Source organism: Bombus impatiens, unplaced genomic scaffold (assembly GCF_000188095.3).
Source record: "Bombus impatiens unplaced genomic scaffold, BIMP_2.2 scf_0899, whole genome shotgun sequence".
NCBI classification, from domain to species: domain Eukaryota; kingdom Metazoa; phylum Arthropoda; class Insecta; order Hymenoptera; family Apidae; genus Bombus; species Bombus impatiens.
The window spans coordinates 1,075,894-1,090,721 of record NT_177318.1 but is presented as its reverse complement, the minus strand read 5'-3'; the positions used below and the strand labels follow the sequence as shown (position 1 = coordinate 1,090,721).

Sequence of the window (14,828 nt, the reverse complement as noted above, 5' to 3'; positions counted from 1 at the left end):
GGGGCGCGTCCATTTCATATTCAGGCATTTCGAATGCAAATACACGTAGCAGACATATTAATTCCCCGTGTCTTTACACCATCTATAGAACCTGAGCGCGAATTTTTCGTTTCGTTCTTATTTCCCCTCCCCCTTACATTTCTCGCTCGTTTTCTCTACGATTTTTTCTTCCTTTCTTTCTTTCATGTACCAACGTGGCTCGCGGCGATGCCAAGCCAAGCTGAGAAAGTAAAAAGAAGCTGAAAAGCGAGGTGGACGTGCACCACGTCGTCCACCGCACCGGTCGGCTTGCCAACGCTTTCTAATTATTCTCTTCGTTAACGACCCCGGCCCCTTAATTGGCCAACGTGACGATACAAATCGTAGTTTCTTCCATACATATGTATGCGCGATGTAAATCCGAGTAAACGCCGCGATATGAGCGAGCCGCATGGGATAGAGACGTCACCGCGGCCCTGAAATACGCCCGCAAGAACTGCTTAATTATGCGCGAAACGTCGTCGATTTTGCTCCTCCTGTTGCCCGGCACGATCGTAGAAATACGTGCTGCCCGTCCCTTTTAACCCCTTTAACGCGGGAGGTCGTTTTTTTGTATCTTTTTGTTGCGCCTTGCCAGTATTTTTTCGCTGAGAGATTATACTTCATATTCATCGACGTAGGTACTTCGAGTTTTTGTTCAATGTATAGTCAATAAGCTTCGGTGGTTCGAATGGAGATTATAATTTAACTTCGCGAAGAATTTCCTTCTGGATAATAGGTCGTCGACTTGTAGTAGTTATTTCATTTACGAAATACTCGTTTTTTTCTTCGCTTCTTATTTACGCTTAAGTATAATGAATAGACTGCTGATGTTTATGCGAACGTGGAATATTGAAACGTGTAAAATTATATAGAATGTATATAGTATACAAGAATGTACAAAATATTCATTTAATATTTGTAATGTACTCGGTACGATGCACAAAGGATGAAATAATTTACGTGGTAATGGAGCTATAGTGAATGTACGTTATCTGAAGCTCATCGTAAGATAGGGAATTAGTGTTTCATAAATTTAAAATATTCCGTGTTTTTCTTCTTAAAAAGAATTGTTTGATATCATCGTTTTTTAATTGACATAAAATTTATAGAAATATATATGTCGAAATATGTTTGTAGAAAATTTTTGACATGAATTTTGGTTACATGCAAGCTGCACTGGTTTCGCAGCTTTGATGATTCTTTTATACTCCTCAAATTTCTCGACTTTTTCGCTCGAACTTTAAATATTTTATATAGCTTCGCTATTTAAATAGCTTCTTTTCAATCCATCTGGAATCTTTATTTTTCATGATTTTAATTCCCAAGGTTCGTCTCGCTAGGTACATGGCAACCGTATTTTCCCCCGTGACGCGAAACCAACTTCTCGTTTTTTCCTTCCAAGAAGGCTACGGGTGACAGACACGGGTCTGATAGGCAGGAATTAGCTTGAAACGCGGCCCGAAGTTCGGCAAGTTCGGCCCTCCTTGGCAATTATTGATCTGATAATACTCGCGGGCCAACCGGTGCACACGATCCGTCTATTTAAGTTCGTTACGTGCACGAAATGCACTTTCGAGTTTCCCAACTCTTTCGGCCGAGTGCGCTCGTTGTCAGCTTAAATAATTGAAACGTCCGTCCGACTACGTTACGAAAATTTACGTTCTTCGTTTATATCGAGGGAGATCTAAAATAATAATTTTCATGAATATTTTAGGAAATATTATATCCTGTCATAATACAGGTGTATCTTTATCTCTTCATTATCGAAATGGTGGATCTATAGAGAATAAGCTATTTTATACAAGAAACAGTGTTCTTGCCTTTTTCTGATATTGGTCGACATATTTTAAATCTTTAGATATAGGATAAATCACGAGCAAATAGTTTTCTTAAAAATCTAAGTACAATATCAATAACACCTAGAATTCTAAGAAAAATTACCGATCAACAAATAATAGACATCTTTCGTAACAAATAGTAACCACGTCATTGAATCAAAATTTGTCAAAGCTAAAATTCTCCACATTCCTGACTATAACTCCAAACGTGCCGTTCCTACTATCCTATGGAAGTTCCCATTATTACCCATAAACAATTTCCACTTCCCTTCACTAGTAACAAAAGAAACGAATCAAAACATGGATATCAAAGCAGAAAATTACCGCGAAACTTCGTAGCGGGAGCTCTTTCACGTAGCGTGTCCAATGTGCAAGGTATCGAACGAGACACGCGTACACGGCCTCATAAATCGATCCTGCTTACAATTATGCTACGAGTCCAATAAATTAGTTTTTTTCACCGATGGCACTTTTGCAAAGGCGTTTGCGTGAAACGTCTGGTAATATTATCATTCCTGTTCGTTTACTCTGTAGTCGGCCTGCGTTCGCCCAGCGGCGTTTATCGGCGTTGCGTGCACGATGGCATATGACGCTGAGGAATTTTTTAATGGTGTCCCATTGCGCCAGAGGTTCGTTAAATTTCATGGAGAAATATGGCTCGGTTTCTGTCGTTGGCGCGGGCCGAACGCCGGGCCAGCTCGTAAACACGCTGCTCGAACCTTAAATTTTTCCTAATAAGGACACGCTATCTGGCCCATTATCGGGGACCCCGTTCACCATTGTCCCGTTAAGACACACGCCGTAATCGGGACCTGTTCCAGATAACGCGTAATTAATTATGGGGCGCGAGAAGATTAGCCGTGGTCAGCCACCGAGCCTGTTTTTTAGAGACTTCTCTCTGTTAGGGAAGCTTGTTTTTCGTCCCGTTTCGTCTCTTATCTTTCTTTTTAGAAATCGTGGCTACTCTCTGGGTGTGTTTAGGAAACGAAAGTATCTGTAGTTTTAATCTCTGGTTATTGGAGAAATATACTATTAATAAAAAATTCTACCAAGAAAAAATGGTACACCTATATCTTTTCGTATCTATGCTTATTTAGAGGATTTTGTTCTGAGTTTTTAAAGATTTAGAAGTGCGTACGGTAGTGTTCGAAACATGTAGATTTTTTATTTTTAGATTATTCTAATATCGTTGTTTAGGTATCTAGAGAGTTTATCTTAAATTACAAATTTTATCGCCTATGCGTCTTTCCCTTGGATTTCTGAATTCTAAAGAAACCGAATTAAATTCGAAGTTAGATTCAATTCAAGTATCTTCGCTTTCTTTTAATGTTTTCATTGGCAATTTATTTTCTCAATTTTTCTCCTGTAGCAGCATAATTTATATTGTTAATCGCAATTTCGTGAATGAAGTAATGAGAAGTATACAAATCTTTCCATTAAAGTTTATCTTTGCTCGTAGTTTACTTGGAATTAAGTTAACTGTCAAAAAAATTGTTTGCTTATACCATTTCTTTTTTAAATCTCTCAATTAACGCATTCAAATATAAAAAAGAGAAGTAAAATAGCCATAGTCGGACGAGGGAAGATTTATTTTCAAGAGTAAGGTGTTCTTAAGCCAAGTTAACGATCGTTGAAGACTAGTTGGCATAATGGGTAAATGTAGATACTTCATTTTATATTCCGTGGGTGACGTTTGAAGGAAAAGTAAATTGATACTTTACTCTAGCATCGAGTAAAGGTTAAAGACTATACATGAACATAATGGTGTATGTCTAAATCTATTTATTGCAGACACAGAGAACGATGATAAACAGTGAGATACTATCGAAGGAGAAAACTTTGTCTAGCGTGTTGTTCCAGCTTTCTTATGACTGTGATTATCGCTTAATGGATTAGGACAAGTTTATCTTTACGGTTTAGAGCTAGAAATAGAAGAAAAATTGCGCTATGCTGTTACAAAATAGGATATCTATATTCTATTTCTGTTTTTATTTAGCTATAAAAATAACACGACTAACTATGAAGATAAATATGATACCATGAAAACTAATATTGTATATTAACTTTAGAATGATGTCGAACTAACCAAAGTAACCAACTTAACACATAAAGATTCGAAAATCCAAGAAGATTTTTCACATTTTAGTCCAACGAATAAAATTGCTTTCAAATAATAGAGAAGTTTCGCTCAGTCAGAATCTTATAAAATATAACAATAACCAGATGCTATAATAACTCCTATCGAATAGAATCCACTCCATTCTTTATTTCGATTGTGGCAAGACAAACTCGAAATATATGTATAGCTTTGAAAACATCAGATTAACATTCCTCAGTGATATTTCACGTCGTTAAGATGCGAGAAAACGTGTCCGAAGTGCGTAGATCATTGAAATCATTGACCCCAATTTTATAACAATGACATAGAACGTAAATCGTCATTTTTATTATGACACTATTTTTTTTTTTTTTTTACGCTTGCTTCTCGTTGCTCGAGGAAAGAATCTACCGCCGACGATTTCTCAACCCTAATCTCAAAGAATTTTAAACGCCTCTGAACAATCGTTGTATTTCTCAAGACCATGCATTCTGACGGAATATTATTCTCCCCTTCTTCTCGTTCTTCCCCATTCTCCCTACGTACTATTGTTTCACACCGCTTAAAGAGGGAATCAAAGAAGAATCGTCTATTCTTCCCGCGTTTGATCGTCGCGCACGAACCGCAAAAGGGTTTTCTTCGTCCGCGAGCAACCGAGCTGGCTAATGATCCAACGATTTATAAGCGATCAAAGGCCGATTCGAGCATGAAACCAGGGGCTGTACTTTTTTAATTAACGCACCTTTAATTAGCGGTAAAAATCGTCTTGCTAGCTATCTCAAATTGGACTGTGCCTCTTAAATCAGTTACTGAGACTAACAGGTAAAGGAAAAAGCGGGGAGAGAGCGGGGAAGAAGAAAAAGAAGAAGAGGAAGACGCTACAAAGTAGAGCGTCGATGAAAATACATCATGAGGGCAGGGCCGTGTGTACTTCTTTCCCTTTCCTTCCCCATCTCCCGTGTATTCATTTTTTATCTCTCTTCTTCTTTTTCCCTTTCTCGTTCCCTCTTTCCTCTTACAACCACCTCTTTTCAAATTGACGCCGTGCACGCGAACGAAGTGAAACCGTTCTCTCTAGGTAGCCACGACGACGAGGACGGCTCGTGTGAGCGGCCAAGCAACGTCCATAATTAATGATAATTGTTCAACTAGCTTGATGGCTTTAATTAAAGGCAGTTCTGCAATTCCGCGCGCGGCGAGCTTACTCCTATTTTCCCTGTCTCTCTTCTTTTTTCTCTCTTTCTCTCTCTCTTTCCCTCTCCTCTCCCCCTTCATCACACAGTCCCTCTCCCTGTACACGTTGTTCGTGTATCCCTTTCCTTCTTTTCCATCGTTCTCCTGTGTTCTGTCTATCTAACCTCTGGTTCTCTTCTTTTTTTTTTTTTTCGCTTGCCGCGGTTTTCCGGCGCGGCGGTTAACGTTTCAACGAGCCAGCCTATCTCGTAGCCGCATCGAAATTCCCCCGGTTTTGAACTTGACGAATCGAAAACAAAAGGCGATCCATTATTGTCTTCGTGGCAGCATAATGAATCAAGAGCGGTGGAATTTTCATGGTTTCGGCGTGTAATTAGCCGCGGAACGCGAGAATTACCCCGTTAACGATTTCCACGGAACCCTCGTTAGACGAAGGAACACTCGTTACCCGAATGCCCTGTTATTTCGAGCCAGTGTATTTTTATTCCTTGTTGGTTTACTTGCTCCTTTCTCTGCGTTTTACATCGGTGATTCTATTTTTTATTAGGTCTTTTTTTATTAGGTTTCTCTTATTTCTTCTTTTAACGTCGCGGAACAATCAGATCGAAGACTCGTTAAAAGAAAATCACTGGATAGACCAATTAGATCTTTCGTTAGATCCTGTTACGATTTCTGCTGGATTTTATTATTATTTCTAGTGGATTTTTTAAGAAATTTTTTATTCCATGATGAGTTTGATATCGAGATGTATAATTCGTTGAAGCTAATTGTCTTAATACTTGTACATGTAATTGCATACTGTTCGGTTTAATGATTGTATCGTGTGCTTAGTTTCAATGGTAAGTTAATTAGGGAAGATCGTCCGATGTTCATTAAAAATCTAATCAGAAAGGGAAAACGTTCGTCGCTAATTCCGATTAATACGTCTCCCATATCTATTTATGATTTGTACTCTGTTTGAAATCGTTCCAAAAATACCTCTCGCGTAAATACACCTTCAACAGCATTCGCGCGATTGATTTTAGTTACATCTATTAAATGCTGTATTTTCATGCTCGCTATAAACAATCCTATAAATCAGATTCGAACTTTGACCTATTTAATTCAACATATCCTTGATTTATTACTTGCCTACAGAATTCGTAAAAATAGTTTCCACAGTTTCTCGCCATATTTTTAGAACAATACCAGGTTTCTCATAAATAATACAAAATCCAATAGCCACCACCCTCCAAGGTGAATCATATCTCAAGAGAGGCCTTTACCCTCTAAATTTTCGCTAAGCCGAAATTGCAAAGCATCGGACACCCCGAGCATTGGATGATCGAGGCGATTAAATAAAAAAGAAGCGGCTAACCGGTGGACTCATTCGAGCCGGTGGTCCCTCGTAACAGAGACAGAGGTCGAGAAGGCGAAAGAGAAGGTAAGGAAACAGAGAAAGAGAGAGAGAGAGTGAGAGTGGTCCTTGTCTAAAAGTCGAAGTTATCGTCTGCCTTTTTTACCCGGAGCCCCCCGTGCGGCGCTCCTCGGATTCCACCGTGGAAGAACCCTTTTGCGCGCACGAGAAAAACGCCGCCTCGGCCCTGCCATGTGTTTCGAATGAATTTACATGACGTCCCAGCGTGTAGCTATGTCACTTTTTGCGCGTGTGCGTGCGTACGTACGTGCACGACGGCCAGCATGTGGGCAGAGATTCCCTGCAGCGGCAGATGTTGGACCATCTTCCCGTGTGCCCCTTCGAGATACGAAACTCGCCATGATTATACCCTATCTGCCCGGCGAAGGGCAGGGCCGTATCGTCTTGCTGGATTCTTCGGCGCCTCGCTCCTCTCGGTGACGTAACAGACCCTTCCCAACCACCCCTCGAAGCGCGAAAACATCTTCCCTTTTCTTTACACTTCCTTTTTTTTGTTTCATTTTTTAGTATCCTCTCTGTTGCCTGTCTTTCGTTCATTTTAGAGTATTCTTATAGGACATTCTTCTTTTTAAATGGTACCAGTGGTACCGCCGGGGGGCTGAATGGACGAGAATTTCTGGGGATCACGAGAAGAGGTAATGGATTCGAGATATAGAATACCTGCTTCGATAATTAATTCGTGCGTTCGAAGGATAAGGAACGGTTGTTTATGCAAATTCATATTTTCATAAACATAATAAACCTGTTAACCCGGGAACAGTTAATCTGGTTCTTAACTCTCTCACAATTAGGTATGGTAATTTCTTTATTCGGATCATTTCTAACGCACCGATTCATTTACTTTTGCTGAAAATAAATTCTACGATGTTTTACATCTCTGAAATTGATTTGTTGCTGTTGACTTTTAATTTCAAAAATATACATGTTCTTGGTATATACAGAGTCGAGGTCTTTTTATATCTTGCATTTCCTTTTCTCCCTTCAATTAAGACTATGCAGTCAGCAGTCATTAAATCGTAGTAGCCTGTATAATGGAAGATTACTCGAAAGGTAAAAAACATAGACAACTGAAAATATTTCAATGTATGTTGGAAAATGAAAAGATATTAGATTTATAGTTCTTGTATGTCTGCTTTTCGTTCTTTCTTGTTATTGTTACACGTTGGGCGTTTGGTGGAAGAGTTTAGAGAGAGAAGTATGGGTTGGTCATTAGGGACCTCCCGTGTGATGACGGTGAGAACGGTGTCTAGGGGGTAGTTGGAACGGAAGTGTAGATACTTTTATTGCCCGCGGGAGGTGGAGCAATGATTTTTGTAGAATCCGTTGATGCAGTGTAAATGGAGATAAGTGGACTTTTTTCGAGATAGCCGGGTGTCTGTGCGTCCTGTTTTTTGGTAGTTTGTTCAAAGGGGAGATTTTTAGAGCGGGGCGTGGCCGCCAGACCGTGGTTTGTTTGGAAGTATTCCCTGATAAGTGGAACGAGATAATTCGACGAGATTTCAGTCCGCGTATATCATTTCTCTGACAGTGACGAATTTATGGGGAAACTTTTTAACCGTAGACCGCTCACGGTTTTGTAGATACCAGGTATTTTTTCAAATTTTACGCAATCCGGCCGTTAGAAAGCACTCCTTTAATATTCGTCGATCAAACGTATGATTTTTTTACTTTACTCTTAGGACTTGAAATATTATATCGATTATTTATATATATATATCATATTAAACATGTGCGACTGAAATTTCAAATTGAACGAAACGTTTAACGAAAATATCAATCACGGACCACTTCACTGTGACCATAGACATTGTCAAAAAAAATTCATTACCATCACCGTGAATTCGTGCACTGCGATCGAAATCGACACTTCCGATTTTCCCGTCAATTTGACGGAAGGGGATCCTTACCAAATACCGCCACTAAGCAACAAGCACACTTCCAACCGAGCGTAGCACACCTGAAACAAACAGAAAAGTCGTCGATCAACATGACTGCACGAAACGAATACGTTACTGTCGAGAAGGGATAACAGGTAGGGGTATCAAAAAAAAAAAAAAAAAGAAAAAAGAAATTCACTGTACAACGCCTATTTTCGCGTGAAACGGTGTTCGAACAAGCTGTAACGAGTTTCTCGGATTACAAGTGTACTCGATACTGGCTCACCGAAAAATGGCAAGGATGGAAGGAAAAAAAAGAACAGCCTGTAAATGCGCAAAAAGTTGGTCAATCGAATGACGGTCCAACGATATCGCCGCGATTTTTCGGTATTTTTCGACCGTATTTTTGACGGAATGATTTATTTCTCTTTTTCTCCTCTTTTATTCCTTCTCTTTCTTTTTTTTATTTTTTTTTTTTTTTACCATTGCTGACTGTTTGGCCCACGTCGGACAAGCGATAATTCGAACCTTCGTTTCGAGATACAGGAAATGAATGTATGATTTTACCCATGCGCTGCCGCTTAATAATAATTATTATTATTACGAGCCGGGGTATCAATCATATGGATATCGTGACCCACTATCGCAAATCACGGAGACACGGTGGCATGTCCAGTGAGAACGCGGCGAATTTGAAAAGAGAAAAGAAAACAAGCGTCGCCGAATATCACTTTCGTCTCTTGACGTAAATGCATATGAAGAAACGATAATGTCGCGGAGAAATTACATGCTCGAGGTCTCTTTCGCCCTGTTATGGAAAAATCGTTATTATGTAAATTGAACAGCCAGAAAAATTGGCAGTCGTACTGATTGCGTTTCATTTCCAGCGGGACGTATGATATTTCCGAAGGAATTAACGTTTTTGGCAAAATGTACATATGCGATATTTGAAAGCGGGTATTCGAGCGTCGCATTTATGTTTGATAATTTTTAACGATATAACTGAAAATATGGTAGTTTATGAACGTTATTTCGGACTTTAATTTGAAATCGAATCTTCTGCTCAATAATAATAACATACTAATTTGGTAATGTTCCTGTTTTCCCAAATCATAAAATATGAATAATATCGACATGTTCTTATTATATTTTCTTTTGTAGCGTCGAAAGAGAATATCATTTCTCTCAGCTATCTACGAAGACTTCGACTATAGAATATTCATTATCTAACACTATTATAACCTAACGAATCTAGAATTAAAGCAACCTGAGACTTCGCGCCATCGAATGCACCAAGTCAATCATATTTAAAGTAAGATTCTTCCCAAACCGATTGAAATGGAGATATTTATATCATTACCTACTTATTAGACTGTAGATTTTTATCCAAATTTATATTTTTACAAACAAAGCTAAAGAAATAAAATCTGAATAGAGATTCGTTATACCCTCAATGTATCATAACGAGGGCCTCATATATTTTGTATATTTTTGCATATTATGAACATCCTGTACACTTTCAAACACTTAAATTCCGCATAAATACATAAAGATTCCCTAATTACCATTAAAAATATCAGATCAAAAATATCAGTGATATCTGAATATCATTTCGAACTTCAGAAGCAAAATTCGTCTCGCGATTCAGTCTTCACGCGCATCATCACCGTCCGTAAGATCAAGACAATGTATGTTCGTCTTGTTCGCGCGCAAGATGCGAGCAACTGTTGGATAACAGAGGCACGAAATGAATTCAAATTAGCAACAGCGTCGGGTCCGGCAGGCACGATTGTATCTTTCGCATCGCGGCTGCAACAACCAGCAACAACAACTTTTTTGTCGCAAATCGATCCCAGCCGAAAAGCCAATTTCATGCTCCGTTCAAGACGCGCTTCGGCTTCGCTCTTAGCGCATTACGTATTCCGGCCTGCCCCGCCTTCTCATATTATTGCTCGACTCTCTCTGCTTTTTCTTCTCCTGTTTTTTTCTTCCTCCTTCTTTTTTTTTTCATTCCCAACTTTTTCTTGTTCTTCTTCCTCCTTCTTGTACCCTCTACCTTGTGCTCGTTTTCTTCATCATCTTCTCTCTTTTCTGCCTGGTCCTTTTTCTTTTTCTCTTCGTCTTCTTCTTCGGGGTTAGGTTATCAGGCTCCACGGTAAACCGAGCGTTCATTATAATCGCATCAAGACGAGGATGATGTCGACGGGGGAGGGCAACAGGCCCCAGGAAAGGGCACTGGCCAGCGGATTCTTCGACGTAATTTTGTTCTACGACGTGCAACGACCCGGCTAATTTCGATCGGGCTGCCTCCAGATCTCGAGAATCACGCGGATTTCTGCCTCCGTTCTCTTTCGATCGCGCGTGAATTACGCGGATGTTGCCGTGGTCAATCAAATTATCGATCGAGTTGGGTTTTGAAATATTGAAAATATTATTATAGAATACATTGTAATAGGTGGATAATTGATTTAAGCTACTTGAATTTTGCTCTTGAACTTTATTTCTGTGTTGCAAAATCTTTCTTTACACACTTTCTGATAACCACTGTTATGGTGTTGATCTGTCTGATCTTTGAATATTTGCGGAATATTGTCCTTCTCAGTTAAAATATCCTATCTACGTACACAAATACGATATATGTAGTATACAGCAAAGTGTATTGTCATGTTGTTTAATACATGATTTAAATTTATAGTCTGCTGAGTCTATGAAAAGGTAAAAAGTACTGGTTCTATCTATTTATTGCTCTGTAATTTGTGCGTTTGGTAATATCCAGCAATAATCAGTAATCTTTGTGAAAAATGAGATGTAAATGATTCCCTTGTGTTTTTAGATTTCAAAAAAGCTATGTGAAATTGTTTCTTTTGTATTACTGATAATTAATCATTAATGCAGTTTTCGGCGACAAATGTTCAATAAATTAATTGAAACATTTAATGGATTCTCCGTTATTTTGATGTTTTTACTGCAGGTAATTAAAATTGCTTTCTCCTCTTTTCAATTTTACGATGCTTCGTGACATTAATTAATTTTTAAACACTTTAATGGCATCGCTGCTATTTTGCTGTTGCAAAGCGCCGCTGTCATTAAACGCTTTACATCGTGGAAAATTTATAAAATGCTATTAAATTCTCTTTATCGTTGCTAATTATTGAACGTTAACGTTGTTAAATCGTAATTTCGTAGCTATCTATTTTCAAAAAAAAAAGAGAAAAATACGAATTATTGCTTAAAATATCAATGATCTGTATTTATACATTTTTTCTTTTTGTAGAATTATCAAAATAATTAAAATATCCAATTTATAATCTCCCTAGAAAATTTATAGATTTTCAGTACGTACCAAATTTTTAGGAATTCGAAGGATTTATCATCATTATTTATTTATCTGAATATCTTTTCACATATCATTCATTGAAATTTCTAAAATACAAATTTTCTATCCTAATCGTTAAATCAACCAACTCGAGAATATTATAAGATTAGCTACAAAACTCTTCTAAACATTTTTAATAAAAAATCCAACCAACCAAAATACTTCAAAATCATTAAAATTTCCATTAAAAGTCAAAAGCACCAACAACTCCATAAAATCATTTAAACGAACAAACGCACGTTTACTTTCAGTTTTTGAATAATAAACATGAAATAATGGCTACACGAAAGGGTTCAAGTTATGCAACTGTTTGTTCCACATCGAAAGGCAGTTTTTCTAAATTCCAGCCGTGTCAACCCTTTACCTGCTCCCCCTAGAATAAATATTGTCAGGATGGATCCACCTCGTATTATATTATAATAACGCGGGCATACTAATAGAACGTGCGAAGGTTTGTCAGAAAACGAAGGTTTCCAAGTAGGTACACAGATGGTCCAGCAGCTTCGCCCTTAACCCTTCGACGCGGAAATTTCCTTGTGTCGGAGAATGATGGGTCGAGAGGGGGGAGGGGCACCTATTAATATTCCTTAGACGACAAGCATCCCGTGAGAAAACTCCCCAAGGGTGTTTTTCTTTCACCTATTAGCATAAGGCGATGATCCTTTCGTTTCTCACGAACCCTGCCTCGTTTATCGTCTCGATTAATGAATTCTGGATACCTTCAACTCAATATTTCCTTCTATTCAATCAGCTTGAACCAATATATTCTTTGTTTCACAATTTATTTTATTTCAGAATCTCTTTTGACAATTTACAGAGCGCAAGAGTATAAGAGGCGTGTACAAGGTTTTACATGATACGTGGGGAAATTTAATTTTAGCCGTTTTCAAAAGTAGAAAGCTTGAATTTTTATCGAGTCCGTATTAAAAAAAAAAGTTTATCGCGTGGATTTCTATCTATATGAACTTCCATACGTGAGAACTCTGAATTTGAAAAATTTAATACAAAGTTTTTATATCTATACATTCGTAGAATTGAGCCGTTTTAATGACAGATTAGTAGTAATCTGAACTGGAAAATTTAAATATGAAATATGTATGTATGTAGAAAATTATATGAACTTTATCTATATACGTATATTCCTAAATTTTGATGACAAAGCTAACGGAGAATTGAACGGAAAAATTGATGTAAAAATTGCTATATAAAAAATGCCATATGAATTTTAACATTTATACATTCGTAAATCTAACCATGTAATGCCAAAACTAACAGTGATTTGAACTGGGAAATATATAACCCACGTGTCAGATAGTTAACGGTTCTTTAAGCGGTGTTCCTATCCCTATGCAGAAGGTAGGACGAATTTTCATAAAATTCCCATAAATAACCGTGCTTATTTATGCACAATATTTATACGCCATGCATGACCTGAAACGGTAGCCCTACTAAAATTTTAAGCATAGGTATCGACCTACGTCGCTTCGAAAGGGCTCCATGTGAAGAATAGACGATGCTACCGCGACACACCTGTAAACTATCGGATTCTTTCACCTTCGGCATTCACGCTCGAAAAAGGTTACTTTCAAGATATATCGTCATCATATTCTGTTTCAAAAACGGTCGCATTCTCGATGCAAAGTTTGACATTTGCCGGAAGATAATGAAATCGAAATCGATACTTTCACGATGATGAATATGTAACGATAACGTATTGAACATTTCATATCTTCCATATGCAATGTTCTAATAAAATTGTTTCTTTTCTATGAAATATGTATATATTCCAAGATTTGTTGTACAGTTAAAAATATATAATACAATTTACATCGAAGTATACGATGATCGTTCTGTTTTTCGGACTTGATCTCATTGCGTAAAATGTCAAAGTTACATCATGAAATATTTGAGCTTTTGAAAGAAGTGAAATCTTCTATTTATATACGAGAATCTTCCGAAAAGAAGTCGCAGGAATTCTAAAGAATTTCATTCAAAAGTCATAAGACTAGAATCTCTTATTATCGGTAACATTACACAGAGATCTTAATTTTTCAACAAAATAAACGAATTAACATTAAAAAGACACTTCTGAAAATGTATTAAGTCTCCAAAAGAAAAAGATCACGAAATCACATACGCGTGTTCTTGAAAAAGGAAAGGAAACCATGATTACAAATGATCAGACGTTCCAGCATTCGTTCACAAACGTTCACCACGGACTACCGAGTCCACCCGTGTCTTCATCCTCTTCATAAACGCAAAAATCACTTTTCTGCCGGCCTGCCCACGCAATAACGATCCCATTAGCCCCCCAAATCGTTCTCTAGATCGTCACTAAATTATCCAATAAAGTGCAGCGCCGTTACTCTCGTCCAATACCCGTCACCGGTTATGCACGACACAACTTTTCTCGCTTGTGGCACGGAACAATTCCGTCCGACGATTATCCCTCTTTTGCCTTTCTATTCTTTTCTCTCTGTCTCTGTCCAACCAAAATTTTCCAACTCTTAACGAGAGCAGAAGAGTGGGAAAAATGCGAAGTGAACGAGAAGGAGAGAAGAGTAGAAAGTTGGCGTTGAAATCCGTGGAGATGAAAAGAAGCAAGTAGACAAGGGGTTGAAACGCGAGGCGAGTGGGAGAGGGTGAACGCAGAGGAAAAGTCACGTAGAACTTTTTTTCCGGGTGGTGAATTTTTCGAGGCCCTCGATGGCGTAGGGTGTCGAGAGGGAAAAGGAAGAGAAAAAGAGAGTCAGTCCCCATCGTCGCGAAATCGACGAGCAAATACTTAAGGCGTAACCTCGTTACGCCGGCAGCCAGTGGAAAAGCGAGAAAAATCCACTCGACGACGCTGCTGGCGGCGGCGACGGCGCGGAAAACTCGCTTCCGGTCGTTCGACGTCCCTTCGACCGGTTCAAATGCCAACACGGGGAGTGGAAAGGCGAGAGGCGCCCGTGAAAAATGGCCCGCTAGAGTCGAGCTGTTCGAAAAAAACGCACAGAGGGCTAGG

At 38.5% G+C, this 14,828-nt stretch overlaps 1 protein-coding gene and 1 long non-coding RNA gene across 2 annotated transcripts in view; one reads left to right on the top strand and one right to left on the bottom strand.

Moving 5' to 3' along the window:
- LOC100742801 (UPF0489 protein C5orf22 homolog) overlaps nt 1-14,828 on the top strand; it is a 432,798-nt gene that overhangs the window by 178,298 nt on the left and 239,672 nt on the right. The window lies entirely within an intron of this gene.
- The window catches only part of LOC105681406, a 21,194-nt gene continuing 8,751 nt past the window's right edge, over nt 2,386-14,828 (bottom strand). The window contains exon 2 of the long non-coding RNA XR_001102620.3: nt 2,386-8,525. This is a non-coding gene — a long non-coding RNA (uncharacterized LOC105681406). The remainder of the gene's footprint in view (nt 8,526-14,828) is intronic.